Here is a 22685-nt window from a genome sequence, read left to right on the forward strand (position 1 = left end):
AGTCCATTCTCAGATATTTAGGCCCCGGCACCCAGGCAGAGGAGAGAGGTCCCGTAACAGAGAATCTGTCTTCATGTCAGCAGAGAATTAGTCTGCATGTCATAGCAGAGAATGAGGCTTCACGTCAGCCACCACTGCAACAGTCCATTGGCATATATTTAGGCCCAGCACCCAGGCAGAGGAGGGAGGTCCCGTAACAGAGAATCTGTCTTCATGTCAGCAGAGAATTAGTCTGCATGTCATAGCAGAGAATGAGGCTTCACGTCAGCCACCACTGCAACAGTCCATTGGCATATATTTAGGCCCAGCACACACACAGGCAGAGGAGAGAGGTCCCGTAACAGAGAATCTGGCTTCATGTCAGCAGAGAATCAGTCTGCATGTCATAGCAGAGAATGAGGCTTCACGTCAGCCACCACTGCAACAGTCCATTGGCATATATTTAGGCCCAGCACACACACAGGCAGAGGAGAGAGGTCCCGTAACAGAGAATCTGGCTTCATGTCAGCAGAGAATCAGTCTGCATGTCATAGCAGAGAATGAGGCTTCACGTCAGCCACCACTGCAACAGTCCATTGGCATATATTTAGGCCCAGCACACACACAGGCAGAGGAGAGAGGTCCCGTAACAGAGAATCTGTCTTCATGTCAGCAGAGAATTAGTCTGCATGTCATAGCAGAGAATGAGGCTTCACGTCAGCCACCACTGCAACAGTCCATTGGCATATATTTAGGCCCAGCACACACACAGGCAGAGGAGAGAGGTCCCGTAACAGAGAATCTGGCTTCATGTCAGCAGAGAATTAGTCTGCATGTCATAGCAGAGAATGAGGCTTCACGTCAGCCACCACTGCAACAGTCCATTGGCATATATTTAGGCCCAGCACACACACAGGCAGAGGAGAGAGGTCCCGTAACAGACAATCTGGCTTCATGTCAGCAGAGAATTAGTCTGCATGTCATAGCAGAGAATGAGGCTTCACGTCACCCACCACTGCAACAGTCCATTGGCATATATTTAGGCCCAGCACCCAGGCAGAGGAGGGAGGTCCCGTAACAGAGAATCTGTCTTCATGTCAGCAGAGAATTAGTCTGCATGTCATAGCAGAGAATGAGGCTTCACGTCAGCCACCACTGCAACAGTCCATTGGCATATATTTAGGCCCAGCACACACACAGGCAGAGGAGAGAGGTCCCGTAACAGACAATCTGGCTTCATGTCAGCAGAGAATTAGTCTGCATGTCATAGCAGAGAATGAGGCTTCACGTCACCCACCACTGCAACAGTCCATTGGCATATATTTAGGCCCAGCACCCAGGCAGAGGAGGGAGGTCCCGTAACAGAGAATCTGTCTTCATGTCAGCAGAGAATTAGTCTGCATGTCATAGCAGAGAATGAGGCTTCACGTCACCCACCACTGCAACAGTCCATTGGCATATATTTAGGCCTAGCACACAGGCAGAGCAGAGAGGTCCCGTAACAGACAATCTGGCTTCATGACAGCAGAGAATCAGTCTGCATGTCATAGCAGAGAATGAGGCTTCACGTCACCCACCACTGCAACAGTCCATTGGCATATATTTAGGCCTAGCACACAGGCAGAGCAGAGAGGTCCCGTAACAGACGATCTGGCTTCATGTCAGCAGAGAATCAGTCTGCATGTCATAGCAGAGAATGAGGCTTCACGTCAGCCACCACTGCAACAGTCCATTGGCATATATTTAGGCCCAGCACCCAGGCAGAGGAGGGAGGTCCCGTAACAGAGAATCTGTCTTCATGTCAGCAGAGAATTAGTCTGCATGTCATAGCAGAGAATGAGGCTTCACGTCAGCCACCACTGCAACAGTCCATTGGCATATATTTAGGCCCAGCACACACACAGGCAGAGGAGAGAGGTCCCGTAACAGAGAATCTGTCTTCATGTCAGCAGAGAATTAGTCTGCATGTCATAGCAGAGAATCAGGCTTCACGTCACCCACCACTGCAACAGTCCATTGGCATATATTTAGGCCCAGCACCCAGGCAGAGGAGGGAGGTCCCGTAACAGAGAATCTGTCTTCATGTCAGCAGAGAATTAGTCTGCATGTCATAGCAGAGAATGAGGCTTCACGTCAGCCACCACTGCAACAGTCCATTGGCATATATTTAGGCCCAGCACACACACAGGCAGAGGAGAGAGGTCCCGTAACAGACAATCTGGCTTCATGTCAGCAGAGAATTAGTCTGCATGTCATAGCAGAGAATGAGGCTTCACGTCACCCACCACTGCAACAGTCCATTGGCATATATTTAGGCCTAGCACACAGGCAGAGCAGAGAGGTCCCGTAACAGACAATCTGGCTTCATGACAGCAGAGAATCAGTCTGCATGTCATAGCAGAGAATGAGGCTTCACGTCACCCACCATGTCCGACCATGTCCACGACCATGTCCACGTCCGCGTCCCTTACTAGATGTTTTTCTCATTGTTATGGTTCACCACAACAACAAATATATTATTTGGCCCAATGTATTGTATTCAAATTCAGCGGGATATAAATTTGAGGCCTAGTATTTAGGCGCTGGGTGACCGGTATGGATTTAGTGACAGAATTAGACTTGGAAATGCACAGAAGCGTGTGTGTGTGAAGTTATTCTGAATGACCCAATGTGCACCTTGAATATTATATACCCTTTTAGGGATAGATTTCAAATAGCTCTGATATAGCAGAAACCACTAAATTATGAAATTGTTAAATTGGGAATTGTATTTAAACCCAGAACAAAAAATGTGCTTTGACGGACACTAAATAACTTTCCCAGCCACAACAGGACAGCGTTAACGAGAGATTTAGCAGGATATAAATTTGAGGCCTAGTATTTAGGCGCTGGGTGACAGGTATGGGTTTAGTGACAGAATTAGACTTAGAAATACACAGTAGCGGGTGTGTGTGAAGTTATTCTGAATGACCCTATGTGCACCTTGAATATTATATACCCTTTTAGGGATAGATTTCAAATAGCTCTGATATAGCAGAAACCACTAAATTATGAAATTGCTAAATTGGGAATTGTATTTCAACCCAGAACAAGAATTGTGCTTGAACGGACACTAAATAACTCGCCCAGCTACAGCACTAGGGACAGATTTAGCTGGATATAAATTTGAGGCCTAGTATTTAGGCGCTGGGTGACCGGTATGGATTTAGTGACAGAATTAGACTTGGAAATGCACAGAAGCGTGTGTGTGAAGTTATTCTGAATGACCCTATGTGCACCTTGAATATTATATACCCTTTTAGGGATAGATTTCAAATAGCTCTGATATAGCAGAAACCACTAAATTATGAAATTGCTAAATTGGGAATTGTATTTCAACCCAGAACAAGAAATGTGCTTGAACGGACACTAAATAACTCGCCCAGCTACAGCACTAAGGACAGATTTAGCGGGATATAAATTTGAGGCCTAGTATTTAGGCGCTGGGTGACAGGTATGGGTTTAGTGCCAGAATTAGACTTGGAAATACACAGTAGCGGGTGTGTGTGAAGTTATTCTGAATGACCCAATGTGCACCTTGAATATTATATACCCTTTTAGGGATAGATTTCAAATAGCTCTGATATAGCAGAAACCACTAAATTATGAAATTGCTAAATTGGGAATTGTATTTCAACCCAGAACAAGAAATGTGCTTGAACGGACACTAAATAACTCGCCCAGCTACAGCACTAAGGACAGATTTAGCGGGATATAAATTTGAGGCCTAGTATTTAGGCGCTGGGTGACAGGTATGGGTTTAGTGCCAGAATTAGACTTGGAAATACACAGTAGCGGGTGTGTGTGAAGTTATTCTGAATGACCCAATGTGCACCTTGAATATTATATACCCTTTTAGGGATAGATTTCAAATAGCTCTGATATAGCAGAAACCACTAAATTATGAAATTGCTAAATTGGGAATTGTATTTCAACCCAGAACAAGAAATGTGCTTGAACGGACACTAAATAACTCGCCCAGCTACAGCACTAAGGACAGATTTAGCGGGATATAAATTTGAGGCCTAGTATTTAGGCGCTGGGTGACAGGTATGGGTTTAGTGCCAGAATTAGACTTGGAAATACACAGTAGCGGGTGTGTGTGAAGTTATTCTGAATGACCCAATGTGCACCTTGAATATTATATACCCTTTTAGGGATAGATTTCAAATAGCTCTGATATAGCAGAAACCACTAAATTATGAAATTGCTAAATTGGGAATTGTATTTCAACCCAGAACAAGAAATGTGCTTGAACGGACACTAAATAACTCGCCCAGCTACAGCACTAAGGACAGATTTAGCGGGATATAAATTTGAGGCCTAGTATTTAGGCGCTGGGTGACAGGTATGGGTTTAGTGCCAGAATTAGACTTGGAAATACACAGTAGCGGGTGTGTGTGAAGTTATTCTGAATGACCCAATGTGCACCTTGAATATTATATACCCTTTTAGGGATAGATTTCAAATAGCTCTGATATAGCAGAAACCACTAAATTATGAAATTGCTAAATTGGGAATTGTATTTCAACCCAGAACAAGAAATGTGCTTGAACGGACACTAAATAACTCGCCCAGCTACAGCACTAGGGACAGATTTAGCTGGATATAAATTTGAGGCCTAGTATTTAGGCGCTGCGTGACAGGTATGGGTTTAGTGACAGAATTAGACTTGGAAATACACAGTAGCGGGTGTGTGTGAAGTTATTCTGAATGACCCAATGTGCACCTTGAATATTATATACCCTTTTAGGGATAGATTTCAAATAGCTCTGATATAGCAGAAACCACTAAATTATGAAATTGCTAAATTGGGAATTGTATTTCAACCCAGAACAAGAAATGTGCTTGAACGGACACTAAATAACTCGCCCAGCTACAGCACTAAGGACAGATTTAGCGGGATATAAATTTGAGGCCTAGTATTTAGGCGCTGGGTGACAGGTATGGGTTTAGTGCCAGAATTAGACTTGGAAATACACAGTAGCGGGTGTGTGTGAAGTTATTCTGAATGACCCAATGTGCACCTTGAATATTATATACCCTTTTAGGGATAGATTTCAAATAGCTCTGATATAGCAGAAACCACTAAATTATGAAATTGCTAAATTGGGAATTGTATTTCAACCCAGAACAAGAAATGTGCTTGAACGGACACTAAATAACTCGCCCAGCTACAGCACTAGGGACAGATTTAGCTGGATATAAATTTGAGGCCTAGTATTTAGGCGCTGCGTGACAGGTATGGGTTTAGTGACAGAATTAGACTTGGAAATACACAGTAGCGGGTGTGTGTGAAGTTATTCTGAATGACCCAATGTGCACCTTGAATATTATATACCCTTTTAGGGATAGATTTCAAATAGCTCTGATATAGCAGAAACCACTAAATTATGAAATTGCTAAATTGGGAATTGTATTTCAACCCAGAACAAGAAATGTGCTTGAACGGACACTAAATAACTCGCCCAGCTACAGCACTAGGGACAGATTTAGCTGGATATAAATTTGAGGCCTAGTATTTAGGCGCTGGGTGACCGGTATGGATTTAGTGACAGAATTAGACTGGGATATGGCCAAAAAATAAACAGACTATTGCTGGTTAAATGCACTTGGTGTGACAGCTTCACCCTGATGTAGGCTTTAGCCAAAAAACAACCACACCATTGAGGGTTAAATGCACTTGGTGACAGGCGCAGCTTGCCCCTGATTTAGTATATGGCCAAAAAATGAACAGACTATTGCTGGTTAAATGCACTTGGTGTGACAGCTTCACCCTGATGTAGGCTTTAGCCAAAAAACAACCACACCATTGAGGGTTAAATGCACTTGGTGACAGGCGCAGCTTGCCCCTGATTTTGTATATGGCCAAAAAATGAACAGACTATTGCTGGTTAAATGCACTTGGTGTGACAGCTTCACCCTGATGTAGGCTTTAGCCAAAAAACAACCACACCATTGAGGGTTAAATGCACTTGGTCGCAGCTTGTGCTGGCGCACCACAAGACACAAAATGGCCGCCGATCACCCCAGAAAAATGTGACTGACAAACGGTCTGTGCAGCCTAAAAACAGTGAGCAATTGAGGATCAGCAGCTCAATGATCCACAGCTGCAGATCGATCAGTTAATCAAGTCCTTTGGAGGAGTTAATCTGCCTAATCTCGCCCTACTGTCGCAGCCGCAACCTCTCCCTACGCTAATCAGAGCAGAGTGACGGGCGGCGCTATGTGACTCCAGCTTAAATAGAGGCTGGGTCACATGGTGCTCTGGCCAATCACAGCCATGCCAATAGTAGGCATGGCTGTGATGGCCTCTTGGGGCAAGTAGTATGACGCTTGTTGATTGGCTGCTTTGCAGCCTTTCAAAAAGCGCCAAGAAAGCGTCACAAAAGCGCGAAGAAAGCGACGAACACCGAACCCGAACCCGGACTTTTACGAAAATGTCCGGGTTCGGGTCCGTGTCACGGACACCCCAAAATTCGGTACGAACCCGAACTATACAGTTCGAGTTCGCTCATCCCTACTTGAGGCTGTAATGTAACAAAATACTAAAAAAGTCAATACTTTTGCAAGGCACTGTATGTATGGTTCTTGTGGTCAGTAAAGATTATTACTGGATGCTTGACCCCTCCAATAGATAATGCCACTCCTCCAAGGCAAGTTTTACGGACAAAATCTCTCCGTCTGCTATGTCGAGGTGTCATGGATTTAGCCAATAGCCAATCACATCCGCATTCATCATAACGGCACTGCCCATGCGTCATTCATGGGCATTGACCGGGTCCTCCCGCCTCGCAGTGGGGGTGATTGGGACCGGGTGATCCTTCAGCGGGAACTCCGCTGGATTTATTATCTTAAATCCATGACACCTCTGGGACTTAACGAACAGCTTAACTTCAGCAGTTTTTTGTGATCATCTAATCACTTAAATGTCCCCTATTTACCATTACTGGATTTATTATAATATAATATAATTTTGATTGTATCCTATTATCATATTCTTTGTCCCCTGTGTCTTCTGGCCTCACCACCGGCCCGTTGTTACTACTATGTTTCCATTCCCATAAGTAGCTCTGATGAACCTAGCATTAATTTTGCTTTATCACTGAGACCGCTGACACGCTGGTCTCTTTTGCAGCGGCGTATTCTCTGTGTGATTCAATACGGTGTCCCGTTGCTAGGCAGCCAGCCCGACCCCAGGCTTTACCACTATTGTCCCTCCTACCCTCCTGCGTGCCCTCCCAGTGGCGGCGGCTGGCATTTGCGGTCCACGTTGTCTCCGGCGCTGCACACACCTCCATCGTTGCGGCCCCTGTGGCGGCACTTGGAACGCACGCGCCGACTGACGCTGCGCTTCACGGCACGCAAGGTAACTGCGCACGTGACCCAGCCTTCCCGGTCTTCACGTGACTTTGCAGGGCGTGCCTTGGGTATGAGCGCGCTGTGTCTTCCCCTTTATAAACGGCGCTTTTTAGGTAAGCAGTGCCGACAGCCCCTGAATCTATACCCCTTGACTACCATGAAGCAAATTTCGGTGCCAACCTTTAACGCACGCTTTTCTAGTGACCACCACCCTCCAAGAAGCGGACTTCTCCCCTGAGACATCACAAACCGGACTTCATCCACACAGACCTGTCCGTCCATCAACTATCCGGGTGAGAACGTTCCATTCTTTATACTGGTGTACTGTCGTGCATCTGTCTTTTGGCCCATCCGGGCTTGTCTAATTTTTGTATCCTTTTTTGTGCCATTTATTCTAATCTAATTACCATTAAATGTTAAGTTTTATTCCCTTTGGTCCCCAATAAGGGATCAGTCCATTTGCTCCATATATTTTGGGATTATTTTGGTCAAGGATCCAAGCTAGACCTGCGCACCTCTTTTGTGACCAGCTAATTTATCCTTAATCTGGTCAGAAAGGCCCTCCCAGAACACCGCCAGTTGAGCCTCATTGTTCGATGCAAGTTTGTCAGCCAGGGTACGAAACTGGATGGCGTACTGACCCACAGACGAGGAACCCTGTTGTAGATGCAGCAGAGATGATGCTGTGGAGGACATGTGGCTGGGCTGTTCAAAGACCAGCCGGAAGGTAGCCAGGAAAGACTGCAGATTAGTGGTGTCTGCCTGGACCTCCATGTTCCCAAATAGGATTTACCCAAGCAAGGGCCTCTTCAGACAGCAGGGACACAATGAAGGCAACCTCAGACTGCTCAGTGGGAAACCTCTGTCCATGCAACTCAAAGTGGTTCAGGCAACTGGTTCAGGAATCCATGACAGGTTTTTGTATCTCCACCATAGTGGGAAGGCAGAGGGAGTTGCACACCAGTGGCACACAAATCCGGATTCACTGATGTGGGTATTGCTGGGGTAGCAGCAGCTGGTGACCCTGCAGTAGCTGAAGAAAGGATGGCACCCATATGAGCAGCAACATTTTGCATGAACTGAATCATGACATCCTGACGTTCGCTCTGATGCCTCACTTCATGTAACAATTCCTGAACGACAGGCTTGGGGTGACTGGTGGAGTCCATGGCCTCAGTATACTTTCATGAACCAGCGGGTGTGAACCCACTGTGCCACGTGTCCTACCTCCTCTAAGGGCATTTTCTAAGTGTACCCCTGGAACTTCACAGTACCCTGATGGTGGGGATAGACTTTCCTGAGGGGAACACCAGGTTGCTACCTCTAGAGGAGGATAGGCACATGAGGCAGCTGGTCCAGGCGGACCTGGAGGTACCTGAGAAAGGTACCAGAGGTTCAAGACCGAAGGATGAGGCAGAGGCGTAGTCAGACTGGCAAAATGTCAGGGCAGGCGTAACAGGTACAGATCAGAATCTCCAGGTTGGCAACAGGAGAATCAAGGCAAGCAGATAGGGATCTAACAGGTAACAGAGTCCAGGAATACAGATACGAGTCAGAAACACAGGAACACTAGCGGAAAACAGAAGCCTTAGCAGGACACAAGGACCTTGACACTAAGGCATCTGGGAAGGGGGCTGAGCCACTTATATATACGCAGGAGGGCTAGGATTTGTCAGCGAGGTCACATGACCAAACACATAAAGCCCAGGAAGTGACACGTGCTGGCCCTTATGGAAGTGCTTCAGAAAACAAGCAGCAAGCATGCTGTGGCCAGGGCTGAGGGGAAACTGTGGAGCGGATCCCTGAACCACAGTACCCACATAGGCAAAGCCCAGAACTGTAGCTGTGAATGGGAAGCAGTGGAGCAGCGGTGCACAGCAGCCGCTGTTACACACATGTCCAACTGGTCATTGTTTCAGTACTTTTAGCACAACTTCCTGTTCTCTAACTAGCAGCTTAACAGCAAAATTCACAACGGGTGTTTGATCCATAAATCGCCCAATAAATTTACTGGTTCAATTAGAATTGGTATTTAAACAGTCTTCCACATCATGCTGTTCACATTTTGACATCATGAGACGAAGATGATACCTAACAATTGATTAACAGTATCTTGGCATAGTGAGACTTCAAGCAGGATGTTCTCAGACGTAAGTGGCCACTGAGCTTAGAGTGTCACAGAGTGTCATCAGCTGTTTGAAACAAAGAGACTTGAAGAGTCACAGAAAGGCATAGAAGTGGATGTCCTTTGGCCACATCCTGTCCTGTGGAACCAGATGTTGAATGCCACACAACTCCAGGCACATTTAAGGGTGGGGGGAGACATCCAAGTGTCATGTTAGACCATTCCAAACATTCCAAATTTACATCAGTGTGGTCTACCTGGAAGAATACCTGACCACAAACCAGACACAAGCATCATCATCTTGCATGGGCCAGGGAGCATCTATGCTGGACGAGTGACCAATGGACCTCAGTGCTATTTACTGATGAAAGTCGATTCACGTTGAGGAGAAATGATGGCTGTCAACTATGTTGGAGACGTCAACGAGAGCGCTATACATCAGTTACTGTTGTCACCAGACAGTTCTTTGGGGGTGCTACAGTGTTTGCAGGTATACTCAACAAACACAATGGTCACATGACCAAATAAATCCCACTAGGGGCCCACTCCTTTTATTTGATATGTATTAAAACGTAACTTTTATTTAAACTCAATTGATCTACAAAAATAATAAAGTGACAAACAAAAAGGAAAATGTTTAAAATTATCAACTGGCAAGCTGTAGGGAACTCTATGTCTCAGGGTATAAGCAGTATTTATCAAAGGAGATTGTATGTATGCCCACAGTCACTAGATATCCCTTATTGTATCTGATTATTTTATTTCTTGTAGCTTTAATACTATTTAACTGTGTGAGACTAGATCAACAGAATAAATAAGATGTTGAATAAATTGTCGGTCTCTATGTCTTATTGTTTTTTTTTTGTTGCAAAACCTCTTTATTTTTCAGAGGTATTGCTGTACCATATACTTGGCACATTAATAAACCTTCTATGCGCCAAATAACACTGCCTTTATTATTCAAATTGAAAACCTTTTTCCTCAGATGCTCACTGCACTGTCACACACATTGTGCAGCCCTAAATTTCAGTTACAGCGCTGTCTGTATGGCACTGCTGTTATTTGCAAAGCTTGCTGTTGATCTGACTCTCCTACCTGGTTTACTCAGTAGCTAACCACAATTGCTATGTTTGTAATTGTCCTGCTCCTGGATTGTTACAAGATTATCTCAAAATAGATACATTGTTGCGCGCTCACACACACACACACACACATACCCGCTTCTCTATGCCTTCTGCAGCTCTTCCTATAATACAGCCACACTTTCATCTACTGGTTTTTCCCTATGCTGCCAATTGAATCTAAAACTTAAAGGGAACCTATCACCAGTTTTATGGTGTCCTAACTAAGGGCAACATAAATAAGTGACTGATTCTCTTAGCAAAATGCAGGGTCACTCTCTTTAATTGACCCAGTGTCAATCTGCCAACATCTTGTATTGAAAAGCTCCAGCTGATAATGATGAGTCATGAATATCCATGAGCTCCTGACTCTCCCTGCCCACCTGCTGCTGAATGACAGTTATTTTCCATATGAATCAGCAGCAGGTGGGCAGGGGTGTGGCTATAGCTGTTAATTAAATAAACACTGGACTCAATTACATCACGCTGGACTCAAATCAGCTCATTAGCATGCAGCATCTTTGTGTGTATATTATGAGGTAACCATCTGTCACACCAGTAAGTGAAAACATCTAAGGTACTTTTTAGTAGTTAATGATTGTATTTAATAGTGTTGATCACGAATATTCGAATTGCAAATTTTAATTGTGAATATCGGCACTTTGAGAATTCGCAAATATTTCGAATATCACAAAATATATTCGTAATTGCGAATATTCGAATTTTGTGAAAATACCAGTTCATGCTAATTTTTATGCGAAAATTTGTACGCAAATTTTATGCAAATTTTCGTAATCAAGAAAATAATGCCTGGAGATCATGAATTCGCAAATTCTCAAATATATGGCGAATATTCCCCCAAATATTCGTGAAATATCGCAAATTCGAATATTGCCCCTGCCGCTCATCACTAGTATTTAATTAGTTAGATTATAATCCAATATCCACATGACAGGTTCCCTTTAAGCGCAACCCCTCCCGAAATGTTTCGCCGCTGGTGCAGATCTGTCTAGTCAATATAGAACTGCCATACACTTTGTGAATGGTACAGTGACAAGCCCATACTACTTGAATAACATCATTAATCCAGTCATTGTGCCTCTGTATGAACAGCACAAGCCTAATTTCATCTTGATGGATGACAATGTGCCAGCTCATCGAGGTTGCATCATTAGGGAATGGCTGCTGGATACTGGGGTATCTCAAATGGAGTGGCTTGCACTTTCTCCAGAATTTAATCCCATATGAGATCAGCTGAGTCGCTGTATAGAAGCTCGTAACTCTGTACCCCAGAACCTCAATGACCTGAGGGCCCCATTCAAGAAGATGCCATACCTCAGCAGACAATAAGTTGTTAGCTTTTGTTTCAATAAATTGTTTGAGATGAGGAAATCACCATTGCTGCTTCTACTTAAATGCCCTACTTTCATGATATACCGTATGCCCCATAAGACGCACCCCCCAAAAGTGTGGGGGAAGGAATGCCCTGCATCTTATGGTGCGAATGCTGCCATTTTACATTGCAGGGGCTGGAGTTTGGGAACTTGTGGTGGGGCCCAGTGCAGTCACTGTACTCTTACACCGGGCCCCGCCGCTCACATCGGTATTTCTAGTAATCACTACTCTGGTAACAGTAATCCTTAACCTCTTAATGCATTTAACTAAAGTTGCGCTCTCCCCTGTATCAGCACTTACTAACAAGCATCTAGAGCAGGCAGAGCGGCTGGCAGCATTAAGTCACTCACTGAAATTGCACGCCTGCTCCTCCCACTTTATGAATGTCAGTGAGTGACGTAACGCTGCCAGCCGCTCTGCCTGCTCCGGAGGCTTGCTAGTAAGTGTTGATACAGGGGAGAGAGCAACTTTAGTTACATTTATTAAGAGGTTAAGGATTACTATTACTAGAATAGTGATTACTAGAAATACTGCTGTGAGTGGCGGGACACTGTTTATGGGGGAGATCTGTGGATGACACATATATAGAAGTGTCATCCACAGATCCTCCACCCCATAATAGTGCCGTCCACAGATCCCCCACCCCATAACAGTGCCATTGACAGATCCCCCACTGCAATCCACAGATCCCACAAATAACAGCGCCATCTACAGATTTCCCCCATAACAGAGTCATCCACAGATCCCCCATAATAGTGTCATGCACAGACCGCCATTAGTTCAAAAGCACACCCTTTGGTTAAAACATTTTTTTTTCTTATTTTCCTCCTCAAAAACCTTATAGGGCGAAAAATACGGTACTTTCTGACCCACAATACAATAGGATCCTTGAAAATGACCCCACGGGGTCTTTCAAGAAATCTATGTCAGAACTTATCGACTTCGGATTTAATGCTGGTGTTATAGATTAAAAAAAAAGTTTGAATTTATATATTTTTTCACATTTTCTGGCCTTTTTTTTATTTAGTGTTTTTGATTTCCTGTTAGTTTTAGGGATAAGTACGTGAACACCCGTGCCCCCACACACTCACACTAAATAAAGATTTCCACACATGCGCACACACACACACTTCCCTATGGCCCACCGGATGTTGTCGGCCGAGGAGGCATACGCCCAGCTTGCCTCAGAGAGCCCCCGTGAGAATGGTGCAAAAAAAAATAAAAAATACTATTTTTTTTTCACCTTACATCACAAATAGTATAATAGCAAGCGATCAAAAAATCATATGCCCCCCAAAATAGTGCCAATAAAACTGTCCTCTCATACCGCAAAAAATGAGCCCTACCTAAGATAATCGGCTAAAAAAAAAAAATGACTCAGACTATGAAGATACTAAAATGTTATTTTTTTGTTCATAAAAGGATAATATGGTGTAAAACCTAAATAAATTAAAAAAAAGTAGACATATTAGGTATCGCCTGCATCCGTAAGAATCTGCTCTATAAAAATGCCCCTCAAATGAACACAGTCAAAAAAATAAAATGAAAACGGTGCAAAAAAAAAGGTGTTTTTTTGTCACCTTACATCAAAAATAGTGCAATAGCAAGCGAAAAGTCATATGCCACCTAAAATAGTGCCAATAAAACTATCCTCTCATCCTGCAAAAAATGAGCCCCGATCTAAGATAATCAGCTCAAAACTGACTCTTAGTCTATGGAGATACTAAAATGTTTTTTTGTTTTTGTTTATAAAAGGATAATATCAGGGGCGGACTGTCCTACTGGGAAATGGGCTGAGGAGGCTCCATGTCCAGTGTAGGGACTGCCACAAACACCACACACTGTAACGACATGCAGGATGGCGGCGGCCTTCTCTCACCTCCCGGCAGCACCCTTACTACTGTGTCACAACTTGCACACTTCTCATTTACAAGATTTGAATCCAACGAATCCCAGACATAGTTAGCAGGAACGAGAGAGAGAGAGAGAGAGAGAGATGTCTGCTCAGATTCAAACCCATGACCTTCTGTATCAGAGGCAAAGCACTTACCCACACAGCTATAAGAGCTGCATAGCTACTGACTAAAAAAATATGAGACTTCTACTGTAGCCTCTGTTAGCTGTTATAGCCAGTGTACATCTATACACATGACAGCTGTCCCAACACACCCAGAACTGCTATATATCTATATGACAGCTGTTCCAGAACATTCAGCTCTGCTATATCTCTATATACGATAGCTATGCTACATAGCTCTGCTACATCTAATACACATGACAGCTTCCCCAGCATACCCAGCTCAGCTACAGTAGAAGTCTCATATTTATTTCGTCAGTGGCTATGCAGCTCTTATAGCTGTGTGGTTAAGTGCCAGCAGCTGTGAGTTCGAGTCCCAGCAGAAACTTTTCAGAAATACAGGCTAAATTAGAATACACAAGCCCTGACTCCATATATGGATATAGATTGCGGGACACAGGCTGGAAGAGTCTGCATCACATCGGTGACATGGAGGCAAGTATCTGTAAGCAGCGTGCGGTCCCGTGCTTTCCACTCAGCTGGAAGCTTAGGCGCTGCTTTGCATTCCACCAGGCGAAGCCGGAAGTTATGTCTCTTCCAACCTCGCCTGCGCACAGTAGGTTTCCCACGCTCCTTTGTGTTATCCATATACCATCTTTACACTGGTAATATAGATTACCACACGTACGTTCCACTGTGGAGTGCATTTCCTGGAGCTGACGTTTTTTGCCACCTCACTGAGTGAATTGGCAGGAAAACAAGCCCTGGACCATATAAATAACCAACACTAGGCGAGTATTTCATGCACTCCATGATTTTATTATTTTATCAATCACTTGTGATTGCTCTGAGGAAGGGGGGCGGATGAGGTAACACTCCCGAAACACGTTGAACTGACCTGTGATCCCAATAAAGGAATTTATCAGAAGTACCATCTGTGGGACTGACGTTCTTCCTAAGACTCTACAAGCGATCCAGGCGAGGGAGGTTGTGTTTCACTATTTATACCTATGTAGCATTGTTTCTACATATACAATCACCACTGGCAGCCTATTACCTCTCCCTCCTTTTAGCGACCATCTCTCCTTCCTATTGGCGCACTGTGGTTACTCTAAGATCTTTTGCACTTACATCTAAACTGTACTTTGATTAACACTCTTTCCTTTCGCTCTGTACCTAGGTTACAGTCGCGTGATTATCCCCCCCACATTCTGTCATGAAAGCTAGGAATTGAGCTTGGTCAATAATTAGATTACAGTTGTTCTTTCCTTATGGGTGTAAATATAAGAAAATAAAAAATGCCAATACAGTGTCTAAAACATAAACTTTTACTGCCAACTACAAAAAATTTGATGAACTATGCAATATAGTAAAAAAAAAAAAATACATTTATTAGTTTTAAATCATGAACAGGAATGGAGCGATATAGTGGCAACAGGTATCTGATGTGCTGCATGGGGGGGCTCCGACTTTACAGCAAAAAAATGAGTTCTAACCTTTTCTGTGACCACACCACTCCTAGCCAGTGTGGTTATCCTGCAAAGGCAGTTGTAGGTGCGGCCTCAGAAGATGAAATTGCTATGAACACAAGTCTTTTTCAGGTTGTTACCGCTACAGCTAATGGCAAGAGTTACAATTTGAAACAATATATAAACTGCAATACAGATTTGCGATGTATTTGATTAACTGTAGAGAGTGTTCATTACAATATGTGGGATGTACAACAAAAGAAATTAAAACAAGAATCCACAAGCATTTGTCTGACATCCTGCATTATAAAACCCGCAATGTGTCAGCAGCAAGTTTACATTTTGAGATTGTTCACAAGGGGGACATCTCTGCTTTTTCAGTGCAAGGTGTGGAAACGTGTAGATCCTGTTTTTATTGGATTTTACCTCTGAGAAAATAGGTCTTCGTTTTTACTGGGAGCTGAATCTATCATATTTTCTTTAAGTTCTACGCATTCCAAGTCCTTGGCTATTCTGTGCTTCCTAAACAAACACCAGATGAGCACTGCTCTAAGATCTTGGTGTCAGTATTCACTGCACCTCTAGAATTGTATTCAATATATTCAAAATAACACACACCAATCACATTGTTATGCAGAGATTACTATATACTTTAAACTGTGCTATTAAATGTTAAACTGGTACACACTCGAACACAAGCTTTAAGCACTTTTCAAGCACTATGTATTGTATTCATGAAATGCACATCTAGTTATTATTAACTGTATAGTGCATAAATATTTCATAGCACTGCAAAAAGATAATCATCACTCACATTGATGCCTGTCCTAATTGGGGCTAACAATTTACTTTACTAAGGGTACTTTCACACTAGCGTCGCTGAATTCAGTCAGGCAGATCTGGCAATCTGTATGTGGATCCATCTCACAAATATGTTGCAATACCGGATCCGTCTCTTCGGTTGTCATCCAGAAAAACGGATCCGGCATTTATCTTTTTTCAAATTTTAAAGGTCTGCGCATTTTTTCCGGAACACTTAGGCATTAATGCATTTCAATGTAAATGAATGCTGGATCTGGTATTCCGGCAAGTGTTCCGGAATTTTGGATGGAGAAAATACCGCAGCATGCTGCAGTATTTTCTCTGTCCAAAAACCGTACAGTGACTGAACTTAAGACATCCTGATGCATACTGAACGGATTGCTCTCCATTCAGAATGCATTAGGACAGGCATGTCCAAACTGCGGCCCTCCAGCTGCTACTAAAGTACAACTCCCAGCATGCACTAATAGCTGTAAGCTATCCAGACATGCTGGGAGTTGTAGTTTAGCAGCAGCTGGAGGGCCGCAGTTTGGACATGCCTGCATTAGGATAAAACTGATCAGTTTTTTTCCAATATTGAGCCCCTAGGACGGAACTCAATACCGGAAAAGACGAACGCTAGTGTGAAAGTACCCTTATAGATTATTATAATCACACATATTATAATCACTTATTTTGGATTTATTAGATCTTGGAAATTAGACAAGTATGCTATACCATTGCTTATAAAAATGGGATGCATGTTGTGCAAGAGGAATTAAAACAAAACCAGCAAATACATACTCATATTCTGTTATGTCCTCTGTATCAGACATGTTTGGTTCTGGAAAAGAGTAAAGGAAAAGCAAATAAATAATTAATAAGACTTTACTATTAGTACTATTTTGTGTATATTTTTTCCTGAATGTTATTTCAAAAAATATTTTGCCAGGAAAAGAAATAGCAAAACCTCATGGACCAATGTCTAGAATGTATACATTTGACTTATTATCACCAGTCACTGCCTAAACAAAAGTAAAAAAATAAAAACGAAAAGATTTAATTGAGCATAATTAGAGAGCTGCGAACCTGTCAAGGTTCAGGTATGTCAAATGTTTTTTAAAAGTATATTTCCAACTTGATCCGATTTGGGCCAAACCAGATTGGCTCCAATTGGCCTCGAAATTGGAATATAATACTCGCTAGTCTCCTAGTACTTTTTAGGAAAACATGTTATGTCTTTTTGTTAATTTTTTAATTAATTTCAGTTTTTTCTACGTCCCCCATCCCTAAGCTCTTGAACTCAATAATAGCAATAGAAAACCATGTCTGAGTGACACTGATATACATAGCTATGGGTAAACACATGTTTGATAACATAAACGAATAGCGTGCTTAACCCCTTCAGGACCCTGACATTTTTTACCTTAACCCTTTCATGACCAAGGGTCATTGATGCCCCAGTGTCCAGGTCAAAATTTGCAAATCTGACATGCGTCACTTTATGTGGTAATGGCTTTAGAACCCTTTTACTTATCCATGCCATTCTGAGATTGTTTTCTCGTGACACATTGTACTTCATGATAGTCATATATTTGAGTCAATATATTTCTCCTTTATTTATGAAAAAATCCCAAATTTACCAAGAATTTAGAAAAATTCTCAATTTGTATTACTTAACATTCCCCATATGTCTATTTTATGTTGGCATCATTTTGGAAATGTCATTTTATTTTTTTAGGACTTTAGAAGGCTTAGAAGAAGTTTAGAAGCAATTCTTACAATTTTTAAGAAAATTTCCAAAACCCAGTTCAGGTCTGAAGTCACTTTGTGGGGCTTACATAGTGGAAACCCCCATAAATGACCCCATTGTAGAAACTACACCCCTCAAGTTACTCAAAACTTATTTTACAAACTTTGTTAACCCTTTAGGCGTTCCACAAGAATTAAAGGAAAATGGAGATTACATTTCAAAATTTCACTTTTTTGGCAGATTTTCCATTTTATAATTTTTTTTTTCTTTAACACATTTAGGGTTAACAGCCAAACAAAAACTCAATATTTATTACCCTGATTCCGCGGTTTACATAAACACCCCACATGTAGTCGTAAACTGCTGTATGGGCACACAGCAGGACGCAGAAGGAAAGGAATGCCATAAGGGTTTTGGAAGGCAGATTGTGCTGGATTGGTTTTCTGAATGCCATATGTTTTTTATTTTTCTGCCGATCGTCTTGAGCAGGGGCTCGTTTTTTTGCAGAAAGTGTTGAGGTTTTTATTGGTACCATTTTTGGGTACATAGGATTTTTTGATTATTCATTATTACACTTTATGGGACAAGGTGACCCAAAAATTGGCTGTTTTGGAACAGTTTTCATTTATTTATTTTTACAGCATTCATCTGAGGAGCTAGGTCATTTTAGTTTTATATAGAAGATCGTTACGGACGTGGCAATACCTAATATGTATATTTTTTCTTATTTATTTAAGTTTTACACAATAATAGCATTTCTGAAACCAAAAAACTTATGTTTTAGTGTCTCTATAGTCTGAGAGCCATAGCTTTTTTATTTTTTGGGCGATTGTCTTAAATAGGGTATCATTTTTTGCGGGACGAGGTGACAGTTTGACTGGTACTATTTTGGGGGTCATACGCATTTTTGATTGCTTGCTGTTGCACTTTTTGTGATGTAAGGTGATAAAAATTGCTTTTTTTACAAAGTTTTTATTTTTATTTTTTATGGTGTTTATCGGATGGGGTCTATCACGTGATATCTTTATAGAGACGGTTGTTACGGATGCGGTGATACCTAACATGTGTAGTTTTTTTATTTTTCATTTTTTATAGGAAAAGGCAATTAATTTTTTTAATTTTACATTTTTATTTATTTATTTTTAACTTTTATTATTTATTTTTTTCACTTTTTTTATCAAGTCCCTCTTGGATCTTGAAGATCCAGTGGGGCTGTACTATACTTTGCAATGCTCTTGCATTGCAAAGTGTAATACAATCAGATGCCCTGTAGGTGGCAACAGCGGACGCTTTTGCAAAGCGTCCGGTTGCCATGGCAAACATCGGGGCTGCCATCGCAGTGCAGCAGCCCTGATGGTGGAGAGAGGGAGCCCCCTCCCTCTATAAACCCCATGGATGATGCTGCCGCGGCATCTATGGGGTTACAGAACTTACAGCAGAGTGTCAGCATAGAGTCATCAAACACAGCAGGGGGGCAGACCGAGCGGGGGGCAGCGCTGAAAGGGGGGGAGGGAGGGTGTCACGGCCAGCAGGAGGAATGGAGGGGGCGGACTCAAAGAGGGGCACTGTCTGTGGACACAAGATGGGGCACAGATGGGGGGGGCTGCACAGATCGGGGGGGAGCCTGCACAGATCGGGGGGGGGGAGCATGCACAGATCGGGGGGGGAGCCTGCACAGATCGGGGGGGGGAGCCTGCACAGATCGGGGGGGAGCCTGCACAGATCGGGGGGGAGCCTGCACAGATCGGGGGGGGGGAGCCTGCACGGATTGGGGGGCACAAGGACACTTTGAATTCAGGCTATGATCTGGATCTGCAGAGCGCAGATCAGAGCCTGAAACCGGCATTTTTTCACTGCCGCAATCCGATTGGTTAGTCTGCACAGACTAACCAATCGGATAGATTGCCGGCAAGGGGCCACTTTGATTGGTCCCTTGCCGGCATTACTGCACTGTATGCTGTCCGTGACAGCATACAGGGCAGGGGCAGAAGCTTTAATCCAAACACTTTCCAGTGCTTGGATTAAAGAGCTGCCAAAACGTTTATATATGTGCACGGGGTATGTATATATATACAGATTGCGGTCAGAAAGGGGTTAAGGACCAGGCCATTTTTTGAAAATCTGCCATGTGTCACTTTATGTGGTGATAAACATTTTAAAACACTTTTACTTCTGAGATTGTTTTCTTGTCACATATTGTACTTCATGACAGTTCGCAATTTTAAAAATTTTAATTTCTCTGCTTTTAAAACAGATAGTGATACCTCCTAAATAATTATTACTTTACATTTCCCATATGTCTACTTCATGTTTGGATCATTTTGTAAATGACATTTTCATTTTTGGGACGTTAGAAGGCTTTGAAGTTTAGAAGCAAATAAAAAAAAAAAATGTAAGGACCAGTTCAGGTCTGAAGTCAATTTGTGGTGCTTACATAATAGAAACCCCCCATAAATGGCCCCATTTTGGAAACTACATCCCTCAAGGTATTCAAAACTGAGTTTACAAACATTGTTAACCCTTTAGGTGTTTCACAATAATTAAAGGAAAATGTAGATGAAATTTCAGAATTTCCCTTTTTTAGCAGATTTTCCACTTTAATCCATTTTTTTCCGCTAACAAAGCAAGGGTTAACAGCCAAACAAAACTCAATATTTATTACCCTGATTCTGTAGTTTACAGAAACGCCCTATATGTGGTCATAAACTGCTTTAAAGGCACACAACAGGGCGCAGAAGGAAAGGAATGCCATATGGTTTTTAGAGGGCAGATTTCACTGGAATAATTTGCCATGTCACATTTGAAGACCCCCCTGGTGCACTCCTAGAGTAGAAACTCCCACATTTTGGAAACTACAGAAAAAGGTGGCAGTTTTGTTGGCACTATTTTATGGTACATATGATATTTGGTTGCTCTATATTATACTTTTTGTGAGGCAAGTTTTATTTTTTACAATGTTCATCTGACAGGTTAGATCATGTGCTATTTATATAGAGCAGGTTGTTACGGACGCGCCAATACCAATTATTTTTTTTGCATCAGATTCACATAATTAAGCATTTTAATAAAAAAATCATATTTTAGTGTCTCCATATTCTGAGAGCCATATTTTTTTTTGGGGCGATTATCTTAGGTAGAGGCAAATTTTTTGCGGGACGAGGTGAATGTTTGATTGGTACTATTTTGGGGTGCGCATGACTTTTTGATCGCTTGGTATTACAATTTTTGTGATGTAAGGTGACAAAAAATGGCTTTTTTTTTTACACCGTTTTTATTTTTATTTGTTTGCAGTGTTCACCTGCGGGGTTAGTTCATGTGATATATTTTTATACAGCATGTTCTTATGGACAATGCAATAATTTTATTTATTTGAGTTTTACACAATAACAGCATTTTTGAAACAAAAAAAAATCATGTTTTAGTATCTCCATAGTGATTTTTATTTTTTTCCCAATTGTTTTATGTAGGGGTTCATTAATTGCGGGATGAGGTGACTGCTTGATTGGTAATATTTTTGGGGGCATACGCCTTTTTGAGCGCTTTGTGCACTTTTTATTATTGTAAGGTGACCAAAAAATTATTGTTTTAGCACAGTTTTTATTTTTATTTTTTCTATGGCTTTCAGGTGAGGGGGTGGATCATGTGATATTTTTGTAGAGCCAGTCGTTATGGATGCAGCAAAACCCAATATGTCTGGTTTTATTTATTTATTTGTATTTTTTTATGATTTATGTGTTTTAATTTGGGAAAATATAATTTATTACTTTATATTTTAGTATCAAAAACACTTTTTTTTTTGTCCCAAAAATAAACTTTATTTTGATTTTAACTTCTGGGGTCTGATTCCCTCTGCAATGCATTACAATACAAACTGTATTAAAAGCATAACCTGCATAAAATCTAAGCCCAAGGGCTGGATCTCACAGGCTTGCCTTCTCTGCCATCGGATCCCCGCCACTGCAGTGCAGGGACAAAATGGGGAAGCAGAGGGCACCATGCCGCGGTAAGCTTTGACAGTGGCATACAAAGGGGTTAACACACAGCAGGGGTCCAGCTGTCAGTGACTGCCGGGTCCATGCCGCTGATCCGCCGGGCGCAGATCCTGCACCCACCCGATCAGCCGACCATACATGTACGGCGTTGGTCCTTAAGTCACGTCCACCAGCACTGTACATGTACGGAGAGTAATGTTGAGCGAACCTGAACTGTAAAGTTCGGGTTCATACCGAACTTTAGGATTTTTGGACCCCAGACCCGAACATTTCCATAAAAGTTTGGGTTAAGGTTCGTTGTTCAGCGCTTTCATGGCACTTTTTGAAAGGCTGCACAGCAGCCAATCAACAAGCGGTTAACAGTCTGACCTTAGAAGCCATTACAGCCATGCCTACGGATGGCATGGCTGTGATTGGCCAGAGCAGCATGTGACCCAGGCTCTATATAAGCTTGAGTCACGTAGCGCTGCACGTCAGTCTGCTGTTACAAGTTTATGGAGAGGATGCTGCTGGACTTTTGATTTCAGGGAGAGAATAGGAGAGAAACTAACTCAGTGATCTACAGAGAAATATTAGTGTGGGTGCAGGGCACAATCGTTTTTACCCTGCCCTGAGACCATTGACCAAAAAAA

This window comes from Bufo gargarizans, chromosome 4, assembly GCF_014858855.1.
Source record: "Bufo gargarizans isolate SCDJY-AF-19 chromosome 4, ASM1485885v1, whole genome shotgun sequence".
Classification (NCBI taxonomy): domain Eukaryota; kingdom Metazoa; phylum Chordata; class Amphibia; order Anura; family Bufonidae; genus Bufo; species Bufo gargarizans.